We start from the raw sequence: 20402 nt of genomic DNA, 5'->3' as shown, positions 1-20402 counted from the left end.
TAGGATGCTTGTTTCCAGTCCAGGGAGGAAGTGGTCTGGTAGCACAGGCTGGACTGTTCCCATGAGGAAGAGGGTCAAGACTGATTTGCATATGGCTGGGTCCAAACTGGGGTGGCATAGTGAATAAAAGAATGAGGGATTGAGCCCAGATCTGTGACTGGGAGTGAATGGTTGAAAAGTTTCAGCACTCCGTCCATCACCTTGTTGTGTTTGCTATGTTCACTCTAAGTGGCCAAGGGTATGCCCAGATGCACATCTCTCCCATAGTCCTCGCAGAGCACAAGAAGCACCCAGTCTCCCGGACTCTACCAGGCATGCATGACACTGCAGTAGCAGCGTTGTGATTGGTTTGAGTGTAACTGGGAGGCTGGGCATGACTTTACTGAACTGTGCAACACAGCCCATTAGATAACAAGCCAAGTGTGCATGGCTGTTTGGATGGCCCCAGAGGGCCGACCAGGCTTTTATGTGCACTTAGGGAGGGGGTGTAAACCACTCCTGCTCCCTCTGACGTGGGGGAGACTAGCCCCGCCCCGCCCAACCTGGATTCCCGCTAAGAAAAATAAAATTATATTAACTTCTTGCTATTATCATTTTATTTTTATTTTGCACTGCTCAACGAGCAGTGGGGCAATGCTCCTTTGCCGTAGCAGAGGAGCCGCCACAGTCTTACACCTCTAGAGAGAAATCATCCATGCTGGATTTTGGAAGTGCAGTGCTTTGTGGAGCAAGAAGATGCCACACTTTGGAGGAAGTTGTCATGCTTATGGGTGGCACCCATTAAGCGCAAACAGGGGGGTTTCGTCCAAAGCAACGCCAGACTGGACAAATTCAAAATTATATAAAAAGAAAACCTGGTCGTTTGATTTTCAGGGCCACTCTTTTATTTAGGCGGTCAAAAAATTTAAGATACACTTTTGAGTGTCTTAATCACAATTATTTCTCATGTGAATAATCCTATGCAACACCTTTTATACATGTCTGAGTTGAATACATATCTGATACACAAAGACAATAGTGCATATACAATCAATATAAATTGTGAATATTAACAAAAATACCAATGTGATCATATTAAACGCAAATGTACAAGAAACTTATAAACAAAGATATAAACAATTACACCAGCAGTTTGTTTTCACAATTTATGCAAAAGCAGTTCCTAAGGTTCTAATTTTTTAGAGACTTAAGTTTTTTAAGGGAGCTGCTGCCACAAGGTAAACAATTATGTGTATGTAACAATACTCTGTGGGGTATATTTGACGCCGCCTCCTCAGAGTACATTAATGCCCTTCGTGGCATTTGATGAAAGGAAATGCCGACGTATTTCCAATCCCGATTTTGCTTTACGGGATTTTCGTCAGGGCTAAAAGCACGGTGTAACCTGCAAGTTGCAGAAAACAAATAAAGAAAGAAACAAATTACCTGACTAGTCTGTCCCTTTACTTTAGTGTGGTTAATTAATTCACTTGGATCTTTAATAACCATAAAGAAATGTGTTGCCTTAGGTCTTTGTGGGTGCACTTTTGGGCTTCTCAAACGTGATGTATTTAGGACCTGAAAACACCAGGACGTTCTTAGTAAATATGATACGATTAAATATCACATTCACCTTATGTGAGAAACCCAAATGTAGGATTAAGGAGTGGACTCCCTGCAAGCTGCAGGTTAAAGGAGCCCACCTGCATCATCTCCACTAAGAGTTCCCATCTTAGAGTGCGTTCAGTGGCCTTTAAGGATTTGGCCAGGTGCATGGTGGGAATTGTAGTCCAGACATCCTAGAGACCATCTAGGAGATTCAAGACCTTTGGATTGGGTGTTTTGGCACTTGGAACCTACAAAGATACCTCCAGGAAGCACCCCATGATGTTTGGAGCAGTATGGAGAACTTTTGTGTAAAACTTCATGAGGTGACCGACCCGACATGGAGACTACCTTCAACCGCAACCAGGCCTGAATGTCAGGTTCGTCCTACTGAAAGCTCCAGAGCTCCAGACTTCCAGGATTTGACCAGAGCCTCGCAGAAAGTTGAACTGTTGAACCCCCACCGAATCCGGCCAGCTGTGGAGCGTGACTTTGCAAGAAAGAGCCCCAGAAATGTTTCTAATTTTGAAGGTAAACTTTTGACCAGGGCCTCCCACTTAGTGTATCCAACCAGGGTTCCATCGTGGTCAGCCTCAAACTTTGCCTTTGTCCTGGTCAAATGCAACCAGATGTCCCAAAGTGGCACTATGGGGCGGATTCCGATAGCCGGTCGGACAGCTGTCTGTAGCCTTACCGTGCGACCGACACGTACCCGGAGCAGGTCTGTCCTGTAGAGCAAGTACGATGTGCATAACTACCACAAACACGACCGACACGTAGGCTGTGAATCAAGCCCCATTCTCCGTCCGAGCTGTAACTCCCAAAGAGGAACCGTGTCGCCCGGAAGCAGCATCCATAGCAGTTTCCGGCATGACAAGTACGATGTGTACTTCCTACGCGCCGGACGGGTCATCACATACGGCACGTCACAGCATCCGGAAAACAAGCATATCAGCTAAGATTCGCACCACAAATCAATACACGGCTACGAGATGGACCAGCTTGCAGCGGGTACGAGATGGAGCAACAAGCAGCATGTACGACACGAACACATCATGAATCCCATCGCGCAGGTCATACCAGTACTCTACATCCATGACCGGCTCAGGGACCGACGCCGACGAAACAGGCGGTAAGTCAGACACCTACCACATAAACAAACGACACGTACCCGCAAAATGGCACACACACGCAGGGGATCCACATCCTGGCCACTAACAACAGCCCACCATAGGGGTTGCATGGGCAGCACCACTAACACCCCCACCCATAGGGGGCCTGTTGCCCATCACCCCTGCCACCCCCACTCACAGGGGACCTGTTGCCCATCACCCTTGCCACCCCCACCCATAGGGACTATGTTGCCCATCGCCCCTGCCACCCCCACTCACAGGGGACCTGTTGCCCATCACCCCTGCCACCCCCACCCATAGGGACCTTGTTGCCCATCACCCCTGCCACCCACACCCCTAGTGCTTATGTTGCCCATCACCCCTGCCACCCCCACTCACAGGGCTTATGTTGCCCATCACCCCTGCCACACCCACTCACAGGGCTTATGTTGCCCATCACCCATGCCACCCCCACCCATAGGGACTATGTTGCCCATCACCCCTGCCACCCCCACTCACAGGGGACCTGTTGCCCATCAGCCCTGCCACCCCCACTCACAGGGGACCTGTTGCCCATCAGCCCTGCCACCCCCACCCACAGGGCTTATGTTGCCCATCACCCCAGCCACCGCCACTCACAGGACTTATGTTGCTTATTACCCCTGCCACCCCCACTCACAGGGCTTATGTTGCCCATCACCCCTGCCACCCCCACCCATAGGGACTATGTTGCCCATCACCCCTGCCACCCCCACTCACAGGGCTTATGTTGCCCATCAGCCCTGCCACACCCACTCACAGGGCTTATGTTGCCCATCACCCCTGTCACCCCCACCCATAGGGACTATGTTGCCCATCACCCCTGCCACACCCACTCACAGGAGACCTGTTGCCCATCACCCCTGCCACGCCCACCCATAGGGACTATGTTGCCCATCACCCCTGCCACACCCACTCACAGGGGACCTGTTGGCCATCACCCCTGCCATCCCCACCCATAGGGACTATGTTGCCCATCACCCCTGCCACCCACACCCCTAGTGCTTATGTTGCCCATCACTCCTGCCACCCCCACTCACAGGGCATATGTTGCCCATCACCCCTGCCACACCCACTCACAGGGGACCTGTTGCCCATCACCCTTGCCACCCCCACTCACAGGGGACCTGTTGCCCATCACCCCTGCCACTCCCACTTACAGGGGACCTGTTGCCCATCACCCCTGCCACCCCCACCCATAGGGACCATGTTGCCCATCACCCCTGCCACCCACACCCCTAGTGCTTATGTTGCCCATCACCCCTGCCACCCCCACTCACAGGGTTTATGTTGCCCATCACCCCTGCCACACCCACTCACAGGGCTTATGTTGCCCATCACCCCTGCCACCCCACACATAGGGACTATGTTGCCCATAACCCCTGCCACCCCCACTCACAGGGGACCTGTTGCCCATCAGCCCTGCCACCCCCACTCACAGGGGACCTGTTGCTCATCACCGCTGCCACCCCCACACATAGGGACTATGTTGCCCATCACCCCTGCCACCCCCACTCACAGGGCTTATGTTGCCCATCACCCCAGCCACCGCCACTCACAGGGCTTATGTTGCCCATTACCCCTGCCACCCCCACTCACAGGGCTTATGTTGCCCATCACCCCTGCCACCCCCACCCATAGGGACTATGTTGCCCATCACCCCTGCCACCCCCACTCACAGGGCTTATGTTGCCCATCACCCCTGCCACACCCACTCACAGGGCTTATGTTGCCCATCACCCCTGCCACCCCCACCCATAGGGACTATGTTGCCCATCACCCCTGCCACCCCACACATAGGGACTATGTTGCCCATAACCCCTGCCACCCCCACTCACAGGGGACCTGTTGCCCATCAGCCCTGCCACCCCCTCTTACAGGGGACCTGTTGCCCATCACCCCTGCCACCCCCACTCACAGGGGACCTGTTGCCCATCACCCCTGCCACCCCCACCCACAGGGCTTATGTTGCCCATCACCCCAGCCACCGCCACTAACAGGGCTTATGTTGCCCATTACCCCTGCCACCCCCACTCACAGGGCTTATGTTGCCCATCACCCCTGCCACCCCCACTCACAGGGCTTATGTTGCCCATCACCCCTGCCACACCCACTCACAGGGCTTATGTTGCCCATCACCCCTGCCACCCCCACCCATAGGGACTATGTTGCCCATCACCCCTGCCACACCCACTCACAGTGGACCTGTTGCCCATCACCCCTGCCACCCCCACCCATAGGGACTATGTTGCCCATCACCCCTGCCACACCTGCTCACAGGGGACCTGTTGCCCATCACCCCTGCCATCCCCACCCATAGGGACTATGTTGCCCATCACCCCTGCCACCCACACCCCTAGTGCTTATGTTGCCCATCACTCCTGCCATCCCCACTCACAGGGCATATGTTGCCCATTACCCCTGCCACACCCACTCACAGGGGACCTGTTGCCCATCACCCTTGCCACCCCCACTCACAGGGGACCTGTTGCCCATCACCCCTGCCACTCCCACTTACAGGGGACCTGTTGCCCATCACCCCTGCCACCCCCACCCATAGGGACCATGTTGCCCATCACCCCTGCCACCCACACCCCTAGTGCTTATGTTGCCCATCACCCTTGCCACACCCACTCACAGGGCTTATGTTGCCCATCGCCCCTGCCACCCCACACATAGGGACTATGTTGCCCATAATCCCTGCCACCCCCACTCACAGGGGACCTGTTGCCCATCAGCCCTGCCACCCCCACTCACAGGGGACCTGTTGCCCATCACCGCTGCCACCCCCACACATAGGGACTATGTTGCCCATCACCCCTGCCACCCCCACTCACAGGGCTTATGTTGCCCATCTCCCCTGCCACCCCCACCCATAGGGACAATGTTGCCCATCACCCCTGCCACCCACACCCCTAGTGCTTATGTTACCCATCACCCCTGCCACCCCTGCCACCCCCACTCACAGGGCTTATGTTGCCCATCACCCCAGCCACACCCACTCACAGGGCTTATGTTGCCCATCACCCCTGCCACCCCCACCCATAGGGACTATGTTGCCCATCACCCCTGCTACACCCACTCACAGGGGACCTGTTGCCCATCACCCCTGCCAAACCCACCCATAGGGACTATGTTGCCCATCATCCCTGCCACACCCACTCACAGGGAACCTGTTGCCCATCACCCCTGCCACCCCCACCCATAGGGATTATGATGCCCATCAGCCCTGCCACCCCGACTCACAGGGGACCTGTTGCCTATAAGCCCTGCCACCCACACCCATAGTATGGGTGATGCGCAACACATCCAGCATATGCAAACATCAGGTATGTCTGCAAAATACATCCCCCACCCATAGGGACAATGTTGCCCATCACCCCTGCCACCCACACCCCTAGTGCTTATGTTACCCATCACCCCTGCCACCCCTGCCACCCCCACTCACAGGGCTTATGTTGCCCATCACCCCTGCCACACCCAGCTCACAAACTCCCATTCCATGCCAGCAATGGCACCTAACAACCAGGATGAATGTGCACAATGATGTGATATGACTCACAGGGCAGCAGGCAAAATCACAGAAACGGCATCCAGACAATGGCCCACGACAGCAATACCAATGCACTGATGCAGATGCAAAATCACAAACAGGCAACCTCACATTGCACATGGGACACAACATGTGTGTGTGTGTGTCTCAGTATCCCCAGGCAACTGCACAACACATGAGGGGGGGTTGAACCACAGCGACACAGATGTGGACACGGTGCCATACAAAAGTAAACCATCATTGGGACACCCTCAGTGGGCAATCAGGCGTTGGGAGATGAGAGGAAGCACAAGAGACACATGTGACACAAGCTGGAATGAACACCAACTAACACAGCAAGAGACTGACACACAACACCACTACCCACAGGGAACAGACAGTGGGGTGACACAAGCATGCAAGACACCTCCACTGTGATGACAAAGGCAGATGTCGTACAAACTGGGAAACCCAGACATGTGTCCTGTGCCACAAACGTACATCACACATACACAAACATAAATCACTCAGCATGGCCCCTCATCCATGGACAAACGGGAGCTAGGGGACCATCCATGCAAACATTCACATCAGTCCACCATCAACACCACACACCTGAACTGCAACAATGTGTATCTGTGAAGTCCACATGGACAGGTGACATTGCACATGCACCCATGACAAACACAGGAATGTTGCCAGGAACTAAGGTGCACACACACATCACACAAGGACAGTTTACAACCCTGGGGAATGACAGACACACTGCACAGTATGCGGTACATGGCCATGACCTCAAAGGTGATGTAACCTTCAGAATCCCTGCACAGTCCCAGGACTATGCAGATGCCAAGGAGGAACACAAGGCACACATGTTGACACCTGCCAGCATCGCTGCCGTGAACCCGACAAGTGGGAGCAGTCACACACACATACAAATGTCTCAATCACTGAAAACTACCACCTAGGGACAACTACATGATATGGCGAACAAACAAGTGCCTTGAGGAACCCTGACTGTGTCCCATCTGTGTCTGACAACATCATCAACACTCAGAACTGACAAATCACAATGATGATACAACAATTAACAGTAGTGTGTCATGCACCCACACATCTGGTAGCCCATTGGAAAAGTAGTGGGATGAACCCAGTAACACTCAGCAAGCATCAACAACAGGAACAAATCAAGGGAACCCTGTCTGTGTATGAACAGTGATGTGGACACACACACGTGCACATACAGCACACTAACTTGAGGGGACACAACTCCTGTGGGAGCCCAGTTGTGCCAAACATATTCACCCCAAGACCCACTCATGTCTGCAGAACACTTGGTCAGTCAGCTATCAGTTACCACACAATGAAGGGTCTGGTCACAACAGCCTGGGTATGGGAGTCTCCCCTAAGTCATCTGCACATACCCAAAACATATGTCTAGCAAGTTGCACAGAGGACCCAGTTGCTCCCATTACAATGATGCACACACCTGTAGGGCCTGTAGTGATGAGCACGAAGTATGTGGAAGTGACAATTTGGACAATGGGAAGCACATCATATGTGCAGGGGTGCATGCCACAGATGTGACCATGCCAATGAAATGCTCACAGAGAGATGTACACAAATAGTTTATCCAGACACACCCAGGTAGCTGCAAAGGATGACATGGATACTCACCAGAATAGGATACATATCTCATGGACCACAGGGAGTACCTCACATCAACACATCAGTATGTAACAGTGTAAACCAAGCATTACAGGTGCAAGGGCATGTAAAACAACATCAACATTATGTACAGCTAAATCAAGTTCACATGGACAAAGTAAAGAGCTTTATTCAGCATATGAAAAGTGAAACATCTGTTTCAACAAAAGGCCAATGGCCAGTCCATGTCCAAATGGCAAGGAGTGAACTAGACTGACAAATTCAGTATATGAAATACTAAACGTCTGTGCAACCAAAAGGCCAATGGCCAGTCCATGTCAAAATGCCATGGAGTGAACTAGAGTGACAACTGTCACACCTTGCTTGCCTGCACTGCTAAGGACCGGGGTCATCCCCTCGGAGGGGCATACATGGGGGCAGGCCAGGCACCGCAGGGACAGGATCAGGGCGCAGCAGAAGGAGGCAGTGAAGAGGTGGGGGATGCAGGCGAGACACTTGCAACTGCAGTGGAGCTGACTGAAGTGGTGGGTGCTGTCACAACTGTGGGGCACAAGTCAGATGGGGTGGGTGCCGGCACAACACCAGTGGGCAGGTCAGATGGAGTGGATTGGCTCACCACTGCAGTGCCCAAGTCAGACGGGGTGGTCGTGGACTCCAAAGCAGTGCCTACATCCATAGGAACGGAATGGGGTACAGGTGAGGTCGGCAGGGCAGGGGGGGGACACGGTCCCCATATCAGTGGCACCAACTGTCTGACCAGGTGTGGAGGAGCAAGTGCTAGGGGGGGATGGACTTAGCATTTTGGGGATGGTGTATCTGTGTGTGGGGGAACCCGGGGCAGGGAGTGGCGGGGGAACCTCTGGAATGGTGGCCTGGGGCATAGAAGACGGAGACTTTGCCTTGGAGCTGCGTGCTGGTGGGGGGTCTTGCTCTTTTTGCACCAGGGGGACTTGCGGGTGGGAGTCTCGGTCTGACTGCACCTGGGGGAGGGTGTCTGGGTGTGAGGGGCACTCCCTTCTGTGTGTGGGGACTTCCTCTTCCCCTTGTAATCAGGATCTGCAGGGTCGGTGGGGAAGAGGCCAAGGTCACAGAGGAAGAGCTTCTGGGGGATGGGGTTGCAGGTGAGGCAAGGGAAGGGGGCTGGGAGGGAGAGGTCTCAGAGGACTGTGGAATGGTTGTGGATGACTGTGTGGCGGAGACAGCCTCAGTAGCTGGAGTTTGGTTGCTGCTGACACCCGCCTCCACAGGGGAGTCATCCTCAGAGCTGCTGTGGCCTTCAGCTGGGGGGATGGTGCTGATGACTCCTCTGTGTGGCTCAACTCGCCCTCCGTGCCACTGGATCCACCCGACTCCTCTCCTTCTGTCCCTGTAAGGCTCTGTGGCTCCTCCTGGTCCGTGGAGCTGTCCCCTCCTGTGGCCGTGGATGTATCTGGATAGGAATAGGAAGTAAGAGAACAACATCAGTCACCTGCACTGACTGCACACACCACGGTTAGTACATCACATCACAGGGCAAGCCCTGGCATCATCAGCTGAACACAGCTCAAAGTGCCAACACTGTTTAGGATGAGACAAATGTCATTCTCAACATCAACCATGGCACACATATCCCTCCTTGACTTTCACACATATGTCTGTTGCATGTTGCACATGCAAGTGAACATGTAGGAGTATGCCACTAGACACACAGCACATCTCTTGCGACTGACTCAGTACAGGTGTCCGGATGAACGGATGGGCAGAGACTCATTTCACATGCTTGGGATGCATGCCAGCAACACACACTATGATGTACTCATGTCCTGATTGGCAAGGCCACAATGGGGTGCATGTTACACACTTGAACACAACGCAGGCTCACTCATAGCAAGTTTAATGCCATGGCACTGGGATGCCCTGAAAGTCAGTCAACACTGTCTCCTGTCGCAGGGGCAGGGCATCCAGATAACAACAATATGCACTGACTCACAATCCTAGCTCAGGGGTAAAGCTGACTCTGCATATGACCGGCTCACTTGCCAATCCCATGCAAACAACATATCCAGGACCCAGAAGACCCCACATCATGCAAATCATTCATATGAGTCTCAGCAAACACAAATCCATGTACATTAACACATCACAGTCTGCCATGCATGTAACCCAGCTGCATGAGGGACACAGTTGCATACACCATTGTGCGCTGTCAGATGATCACACACCTATATGTCACACAGGTCTTGTCTCCCACAGTCACATTGCCGATGTAATCCTGACCCTCTGAATCATGGACACCCCAGTTGTACGTAGCAACAAGCCACACCCTAATGACACAGAGGCAGACACCTGATGGCACATGTCACTAAGCACAACCTGCAATTTCATACACAGGAGTGGGATTACAGAGTGTTTCTGAATGCCCTTGAGGGGGCATGACTGGGCAGGACTAAGTGAAACAGTGTTTTGCCCCAGACAGTAGTCAGGTGGCTAAGCAATTGTGACATACTTGATATACATACTCCTGAGGCCCAAAAATTGGAGTCCCCTGCTGCATGGTTTTGTTTTGAATACCCCAGAAACATGTTGCGAGTCAGACCAGCAATTGGTACACATCTCAAGGGAACACACAGTTCACATGTCAGATCTCAGGCATTGTGTAAACAATTGACCCACCCATGAAACACACAACAGAGTCACGGGAACTGATGCTGACTGGTACCTGAAACATAGCTGACTGCAGGGACACAGTGCCCTAGTGACACAAGCAACAGACTGTAGGGGCCATACCTGTGGAACAGATGAGGAGGGTGCATCACACAGATGAGGGACCTGATTTTGGGACTACAAGACCTACGTAATGTGGAAGTGTGACCCGGACAAAAGACTGCTATTTGCATGTCAGACATAGTACACAGATCAGGTATGGACTTACCCCCTTCCTGCTGCTGTCTGGCCTTCAGCTGCCTATCCAGGTCCGGGAAGACCACTGCCAGTATCCGGAGCATGTGGGGAGTCAGGGTCCGGTGTCCACCCCTCCTGCGTGGAGGTGACAGCTTCAGCTGGACTCTAGCTATCCTCCGGGTCCAGCCCCGAAGGTCCTGCCACCTCTTCTGGCAGTTGCGGATGCAGCGCTTGTAGACCCCCACAGACCGAACAGCCTGGGCGATGGTCAGCCAAATCTCCTGCTTCTGGTGGGCATCAACCTGTGAGGATGACAAAGTGAAAAGTACATTAACACACATGCCCCACATTTGTGCAGCACACAATTGGATATACATGTCATGATCACAAAGGGAAATAAATTACACACTTAGTGCAACCATGGGGAGTGAAAACTCACATGCATGTCTGACATGTTAACAATGCCTGGATAGTTTAAGCTTGCAACAATGCACTTTAGCAGCAGGAAAACTATTCATTACATGTACCTACACACTTTGGTGGATGAAAGTAGTCAGTGAGAATGCTTGTCACTGGTGTACACACTGCTAGTACTGCTAGTCAGACAACATACATAATTAGGAAGGCAGTGGACAGCACACTCACCTGCTCCCCTGGTGTCCCATAGAGCTTTCCGTACTCTGGAAGGAGCCCGTCCAGCAGGGCCTGGTTCTCCTCCTCAGTGAAGGCTGGGGCCCTCTCCAGTGTACGTGCCATAGCAGGAGCCAGAGGATGCAGAGACAGCAGCAGTGGTAGCAGGGATGTGGTCCAGTAGCATGTAGTGCAGGCAAGTGAGCTCCCTGGGGGCCAGTCAGCCTTATATCTGTGCTGCAGAGGCAGACTCTGTGCCATGTGTCCCAAGTGATAGGTCCAACACGGTTGCATCCTATGAATCTGGCCAATCCATTTAAAAGTACGACTCGTACACGCCTTCCGCATCGTTCAAATCTTCACCTTCATAGAACACTTGAAATTGCAACATTGTTGTAGGCATCCAACTGAATTTCCAGTGCACAACTCGTACAAGTTTTAAATCCGCATCCGTCTCCATGAAAGTCCTGATCCAATGGGTGCGCCCGGCTCGTTCAACTGACTGTACAACGTGTATTTCGAATATACACTGGCACCCGTCTCCATACGATTCAATGGCCAAGGCGTACGCCTGTCTCGGACCATGCCTGTCCGACGCGTATGCATGATAGTCACACGCGTCGGACCTCATTGCATTCAATGACAAGGCGTACGCACGGCTCGGTCATGACCCGTGCAATGCGTACGCATTGTCACCCACGTCGGACCCCATTGCATTCAATGACAAGGCGTACGCACAGCTCGGTTATGACCCGTGCAATGCGTATGCATTGTCACCCGCATCGGACCCCATTGCATTCAATGACAAGGCGTATGCACGGCTCGGTCATGACCCGTGCAATGCGTACGCATTGTCACACGCGTCGGACCTCATTAGTGTGACTATTATACGGATGCAACACACATATACTGGCCATGGAGACCTACACACACCTGTCACACTATAGCATTGGCCACACAGTGTCCCATGGCATGTGAGGCTGCATTCCCTGGGTGTTTGAGGGGGCCACAGCTGTTATTTTGTCTGGCACTTTGTGCAGCCACTCCCAGGCTGTTATCTTGTACATGGAGTCCTTTGTGTGTTGTGCACATTAGCACTGTGATGTGCAATTGGACAGTAATGGGCATGAGTGAAGGCCACAGTGTCAGGTTGGATATGTTTAAGACATGTCACATACACCCTGAGTTCTGGGGGTGATAGCATGTACGTCAAAGTGAGACCTGTAGCCCCAATACTGATTTGCCCCCACAGTCTGTGTGCATGTTGTGTCTCAGATGTGTCACATGTTACCAATGGGTGACAGTCTCCACATCCATGTGGTATATGCATCAACCTTGATGAGGTGTATGTCTAAGAGACGTACATGTAGGGCCGGCAGGAACAACAGTGGCCACTACCTGTGGGACTTACGCTTGCCTTGTGGTGTGTACGTGCTACGCCATGTCCATTGCTGTGTTGATGTGGCAATACAGGGACCCTGGGTTTCTGCATGGCAATGATCTGTGATGCCTGGGAGACATGAGTCCTCATTTGTCATTGGGGTGGGTTTTTTTAGCATTGCAGCAGCACATAGGTTGGGTGACACAGCCAGATGATTAGTCCATTGCACTACATGGCACTCATGTGGACATGTGGAATTGAGATGTGAGGTGGTGGTCTTGTAGGTGACATATGTGTCCATGCACAACAGCACACACCTCAGTACATTGTGTAATGTCATGAACTAGCATGTGATAGTGATCGTGGTCATGGCCACATGGGTGGATGTACTGACAATCTTCCTTTGTGCATCTCTGTACTACAAGGCACCAGCTGTCCATCGTCTGTTCCCAGACCTTGCAACCATGCAGGAACGCGACAGCATCAGACGGTACCGCTTCACCAGGCCACTGATTGAGGAGTTGGCGGAGCAGTTGGCGCCACATCTGCTACCTGGCCGGACATACCCTACAGCACTGACCCCAGAGGTGAAGGTGATGGCAGCCCTGCACTTCTTTGCTACCGGTACCTTCCAGTACACTGTGGCTACTGCTGGTGGTATGTCGCAAACGATGTTTAGTCGGGTGCTACGCGATGTCTTGGAGGGGATGTTGCAATTCCTCGACCTGTATATCAAGTTCCCTTGAACTCCCTAAAATTAATGATGCCTTTTATACACTGGGGAGGATGCCAAACGTCATTGGATCCATTGACGGGACACGTGTTGCCCTGATACCACCACAGGCACATGAGCCGGCATACCGGAACAGAAAGCACTACCATTCGATCAATGCTCTGGTGGTCTGTCTTGCTGACATGTTGATCACACATGTGTGTGCATGGTTGCCTGGTTCCGCACACAATGCCTACTGTTAGAAGGCGACCTCAAAGGGGCCCGGAGGAGGCCCCAACTGTCCTGAGACCCACCCTCGAGGTATCGTGGCCGGGCACTGGCGGGAGACTCCTCAGGGGAGGAATCTCGTATCTAAGATCGTACACTTGGCACCACACGACAAAGAGACACCACACCGAGGATTCTTAAGCCAAAATCTTTATCAGATCGGAGTTGTAGGATCTTTATGAACAGCAAGGCCAATATATACAAGTGGAGCGCGGGCTCACAAAGTCTTGGAGGGGGGTAGGAGGTAGCGGGACAGTCTTTGGGGATATGGATCAGATGCAGGAGCGTACCCAGCGCACAGCTCACAATCCTCGAGCTGGGGGATACGCTTGTCGTCGTGGGGTCCGGCGGGACCAAGAGAGTCTGTGGGAGCCGCGAGTCACTCAGCAGGGCTCAGGTACAAGTTCGGAGGTCTTACGATCTTCAGGGAGCCGCGAGTCACTCAGCAAGGCTAAAGCACAAGTTCGGAGGTCTTACAATCTTCAGGGAGCCGCGAGTGACTCAGCAGGGCTCAAGCACAAGTTCGGAGGTCTTACGATCTTCAGGGAGCCGCGAGTCACTCAGCAGGGCTCAGGTGTTTCCAAGGCGAATCTGCCGGACAGTCCCAGAGCACCCCTTGTTATAGGGCGACTCCTCTTTGATGTGCGGAGTCTGTGCAGGCAGGGGTCTTGTCACCTGGGGGTCGCTTGTTGGTGTTTCCTGCCATTGTCTTTTGATCCTTTCAGGGCCGGGTCGGGAGGTGTCCCAGACACCCAGCAGGTGTGGAGCCAGCCCTCGGGGAGGCCGGCGGGTCGATCGAAACCCACCTTCTCAGGGAAGCGCAGAGGTGTGATGGAAACTGCTCCTCCCTTTCTCATCCCAAGGGGAGCGCGGTGTCCTCCAGCCGGAATGGCGCCTCTAGGCCAGGGTCGCGCTGGGGCCGGGCGGCCATCTTGGTGCATGAAGTGGGCACGCGGGCCCGGCGTGGCCGAGAGGAGGAAGGCCACGGATGGGGAAGTCCGGGTCGGGTGTGTGTGTTCTGGTGGGAAGGATCGGCTAGGCCGTGGGCTCGGGGGCTGGTGTGAGGTGCAGGGGTCAGGTCTGGCTATGCTACGAGGGCCGGGTCCAACACGCGTCCCCCCAGCTGAAAGCCGGAGAGAACTACCCATCCTCTTGGGGGTTCTCTTCGCTGAGGCGGAAGAACCGGAAGAGGCCGTTGGCGTGGTCCGTACCAGGGCGATGTTCCACGGTGAAATCCATCCCCTGGAGGGAGATTGACCACCGCAGTAGCTTGGGATTTTCTCCTCGCATCTGCATGAGCCATCTCAAGGGGCAATGGTCGGTTTGGACCTTGAAGTGGGTGCCGAACAGGTAAGGGCGTAACTTCTTGAGGGCCCAGACTACGGCGAACGCCTCGCGCTCGATGGTGCTCCATCTCTGTTCCCTGGGCAACAGCCTTCGGCTGAGGAAGGCTACGGGCTGGTCTAGGCCTTGGTCATTCACCTGGGAGAGGACTGCCCCGATGCCATGCTCGGAGGCATCAGTTTGTACCACAAACTCCTTGGAGTAGTCAGGGGCCTGGAGGACGGGAGCAGTGCACATGGCCGCTTTCAGGGCATCGAACGCCTCTTGGCAGGCAGGGGACCACTGCACTTTCTTGGGCTGTTTCTTGGACGTGAGTCCCGTGAGGGGAGCGACCAGGCTGCCGTAATTCCAGATGAATCTCCGGTAGTAGCCCGTGAGGCCCAGAAAGGCTCGGACCTCCGTTTGGGTAGTGGGGGGTTCCCAGGCTAGGATGGCATCGATTTTGGGCTGTAGAGGGGCGACCTGCCCGCTTCCGACCTGGTGCCCCAGGTAGGTTACCGAACCTTGCCCAATCTGGCACTTGCTGGCTTTCACGGTGAGGCCTGCCTGGTGCAGGGCGGTCAGCACCCTCCGGAGGTGCTGGAGGTGCTCACTCCACTCAGAGCTAAAAACTGCGATATCGTCGAGATATGCAGCACTGAATTTTTCCAGCCCGGCCAGGACTCTATTTACCAGTCGCTGGAAGGTGGCCGGGGCATTTTTCATCCCGAAGGGCATCACGCGTAAGCGATAGTGCCCATCCGGGGTGGAGAAGGCGGACCGCTCCTTGGCTCCTTCTGTGAGCGCAATTTGCCAGTAGCCGCAGGTGAGATCGAAGGTGCTGGTGAACCGAGCAGCCCCGAGCCGGTCAATGAGCTCGTCGGCTCGGGGAATGGGGTGGGCATCGGCTCGGGTGACTTCATTGAGTCCCCGGTAGTCCACGCAGAAGCGGAGTTCTGGGGCGACACCGGGGGCAGCTGCTTTTGGGAGCAGGACCACGGGGCTGGCCCAGGGGCTGTCTGAGGGTTCGATCACTCCTAGGGTCAACATTTTCGAGACCTCGGCTTGAATACAGGACCGGACCCGATCAGGGACTCGGTAGGCTCGGTGTCTCACGGGTGGGCTGTCCCCGGTATCCACGTCTTGGACACACCAGTCGGTGACTTTGGGGACCAGGGAGAAAAGGTCAGGAAACTGCCCTAGGAGCTGGCGGCAATCCTCACGTTGCTGGGGAGTGAGGGATCGGGAGAGGTTCACTCCCTCTACGGAGCCGTCCTTCTCTTTGGTGCACAGGAGATCAGGGAGAGGATCCGACTCCTCCTCGGATCCGTCATCAGTGGCCAGTAGGAGGCTCAGCTCCGTCCGCACAAAGTGGGGCTTGAGGCGGTTCACGTGGAGGACCCGGAGGGGGTCCCGGGGTGACTGGACGTCCACCAAGTACGTGACCTGGCTCTTCCGCTCAACCACTTTGAAGGGCCCGGTCCATTTATCCTGGAGGGCGCAGGGTTTCACGGGGGCCATGACCCATACCTGCTGGCCCGGCTGAAACTCGACCAGAGTGGCGTTCTGGTCGTACCAGCGCTTCATCTCCTCCTGGCTCGCCTCCAGGTTGGCCTCGGCCATCTCTCGGAACCTCCTAGTCTGGTTCCGGAGGGTCAGGACGTAGCGGAACACATCTCGGGGGCGGCCTCGGGCGCCACCTCCCACCCCTCCTTGACCAGGCTGAGGGGCCCCCTGACGGGGTGTCCGTAGAGTAACTCAAAGGGGCTGAACCCCAAGGATTTCTGGGGAACTTCTCGGTAAGCGAATAGGAGGCAGGGGAGCAGGACGTCCCACTTACGCAGGAGGGGCTCTTCCAAGCCCGCGATCATCCCCTTCAGAGTCCGGTTAAACCGCTCTACCAGGCCGTTTCCTTGGGGGTGGTACGGGGTGGTGAATTTATAGGACACCCCGCATTGTTGCCAAAAGGACTTCATGTAACGGGAGATAAAGTTGGTACCGCGATCGCTCACGACCTCGCGGGGAAAACCTATGCGGGAGAAGATTCCCATCAACGCCTGGCCCACCACGGGGGCTGTGACGGTGCGCAGGGGATGGCTTCAGGGTATCGGGTGGCATGATCCACCAGGACGAGGATAAAACGGTGCCCTTGGGAAGTTGGGGGGTCCAGCGGCCCCACGATGTCGATCCCGACCCGCTCAAAAGGGGTACTGACGACAGGGAAGGGTTGGAGGGGAGCCTTGCGCTTTCCCCCGCTCTTCCCACTGGCCTGGCACGTGGGACAGGACTTGCAGTGGGCTTCTACATCTGCTCTCATTCTGGGCCAGTAGAAGTGGGTCACGAGGCGACTGTAGGTTTTGTCCTGGCCCAAGTGGCCTGTGAGGGGAACGTCATGGGCCAAGCCCAGGAGGAGGGTTCGGAAGCGTAGGGGTACCACCAGCACCCGGCCGGACCCTAGCTCCACCGACTTCTGCTCGCTGTACAAAAGGCCATTCTCCCAATACACCCGGTGCGTCCCAGTCTGGTCGCCTGCGGCCTGGGCCTCTGCCTGTTGCCGGGGCCAGACCAGGGAAGGACAGGTAGCCTGCTCTCGGCAGAACTCCTCTCGGGAGGGGCCCCCCTCATGGCGCCACTGGGCCAATTCGGGCAGATCGCCTAACTCGGTGACCTGGGCGGAGTCGGAAGGCGGGGGTTCGTCACTGGCGACCGACCCTTCTGGTGGGGGGATGTGGGGACCCTCGGCGGGGACCATCCTATCTTCCGTGGTCGGGGCGTCGTTGACTTCCCTCAGGGGGGTCAGTCGGGCCACCATGGATCGAGTGGTGGCGCACACCCACTCAGGGAGGCCCATCATCCCTAGGTGGGTCTTGCGCTCGACTTGTTTCCAGGGGGAACTTTCCAGGTCGTTCCCCAGGAGACAGTCGACTGGCTGGGAGGTTCTCACTGCGACTCTCAGTTTCCCGACCACCCCTCCCCACTCAAAAGGCACCAGGGCTACCTTACATAGGCTTTCCGTGTTGTCGGCGGAAATGACCGGGCAAAAGACGTTGGGGAGGACCTGGTCTTCGTGGACTAAATGACTGAGGACACCGGTGATGCTGGCCCCGGTGTCACGGAGGGCTTCTACTTGGTGGCCATTGATCGTTACGAGCTGCCCATATTTCTTCGTGTTGGAGGGCAGGAGGCTTCCAGGGACCATCTCTCTATCTCCTAAGGATACTAGGGCCATGGCTGCGGGTTCCCACTCTTCGGTCTCCTCAACCTCCTCCCCCAGTGCTACATTGGCTATCTGTCTAGCGGGGGGTGCTGCCTGGGTGGTGTGTGGGGCCATGGGGCATTCAGGGTCGTTGGCGTAATGCCCGGGCTTCTGACAACGGAAACAAGTGATGGTCACCCGGTGCCCCCGTCTCAGGGGGGGGCCGGATACAGCTGGTGGGGGTGCCGGGAAAGGCGGAGGTTGGGACTTCGGGGGACTAGACTGAGACTCTCTCTGCCCTCCCTGGTTTCCCCCCCCTCTCTGGCGGGGTGGTCCCTGACTGGCCCAGGGGTACTCTCCTACAGGGCCCCGGGAGACCCGGGTGTTGGTCCAGCGATCCGCCTCGACGGCCAGCTTTCTCGGATCCGTGAGCTTGCTGTCGAGCAGATGCTGGCGCAGTTCCACAAAGCAGTTCGCAGCCAGGTGTTCCCACAACATAAGGTCTGTTAGTTCTTCCAGGGTGGTTACCTTGCTGCCCTTGATCCACCCATCGAAGGCGCGGCTGAAGAAATTCACATACTCCACCCAGGTGGTACCCGGGATCTTCCTGCAGTCCCGGAACCGCTGGCGGTACATCTCCGGGGTGAGGCCGTACCTTGTGAGGAGGGCCGCTTTCATGTGGTCATAGGAGGTCTGCATGGAGGTTGGTAGGTCGAGCAGTTTGTCTCTCCCTTCGCTCAGGAATCGTCCCCACAGCCCGGCCCCCCAATCCTTCTGCGGGACCCGATGGGAGGTCATGGCGACCTCGTAGGCCCGGAACCACTGTTGAATGTCATCGTTTTTGTAATATTCTTTGACCACATCTTTGGGGATGTGGACCTTCTGCTCTGCCGGGGAGGCCGCCTCTCGGTTCCCCGGGGGCCGCGCTTCTTCGCTTTTCGCTTTCAGCTCCATTTCCTTCAAGCTGCGTTCATGTTCCAGTTGAAGTCTCCTTCCTTCGTGTTCCCGTTGGAGTTTCTTCTCTTCTAGTTCACCCTGCACTCGCAGTTGTTCCACCGCTAGCTTTTTCTCGGCTAATTTCAACTCGCCCTCAATTTTGAGTTTGGCTAATTCGAGTTCGTGATGGCGACTTCTTTCTCTGTCTGCGAGTTCCTCCGGGGATAGGCCCCCGTCTGGTACGAAGCCTCGCACCTGGTTGCTGCTGCGTTCTCCTTGGGAGGGTCCAGCTTCGTCGTGGGGCTCCCCCGCTCCTTCTGGGCGGGAGGCTCCAGAATCCACCCAAGCTTTCAGTGCCTTTTGCATATCTTCTTTGGTGTTGAGACCAGTGGTAGCGATTCTGAGTTCCTTACAGAATTGTTTCAGTTCTTTGTGTGTGTACTCTTCCAGCTGTTCCACCTGGAACACGGTACTGGTGTCGTTTTCTGTGAGAACCACCGCGTTTCCTTCTGCCATCTTTGTCGGTAGTGCGTCAGCCGTTCACGGTACGATCTCTAGATTATGGGCCCGAATCCCGTCGCTTGCCACCAATGTTAGAAGGCGACCTCAAAGGGGCCCGGAGGAGGCCCCGACTGTCCTGAGACCCACCCGCGAGGTATCGTGGCCGGGCACTGGCGGGAGACTCCTCAGGGGAGGAATCTCGTATCTAAGATCGTACACTTGGCACCACACGACAAAGAGACACCACACCGAGGATTCTTAAGCCAAAATCTTTATCAGATCGGAGTTGTAGGATCTTTATGAACAGCAAGGCCAATATATACAAGTGGAGCGCGGGCTCACAAAGTCTTGGAGGGGGGTAGGAGGTAGTGGGACAGTCTTTGGGGATATGGATCAGATGCAGGAGCGTACCCGGCGCACAGCTCACAATCCTCGAGCTGGGGGATACGCTTGTCGTCGTGGGGTCCGGCGGGACCAAGAGAGTCTGTGGGAGCCGCGAGTCACTCAGCAGGGCTCAGGTACAAGTTCGGAGGTCTTACGATCTTCAGGGAGCCGCGAGTCACTCAGCAAGGCTCAAGCACAAGTTCGGAGGTCTTACGATCTTCAGGGAGCCGCGAGTC

Source organism: Triturus cristatus, chromosome 8, assembly GCF_964204655.1.
Source record: "Triturus cristatus chromosome 8, aTriCri1.1, whole genome shotgun sequence".
In the NCBI taxonomy this organism is placed as follows: Eukaryota; Metazoa; Chordata; class Amphibia; order Caudata; family Salamandridae; genus Triturus; species Triturus cristatus.
This window is presented reverse-complemented; position numbering follows the sequence as displayed.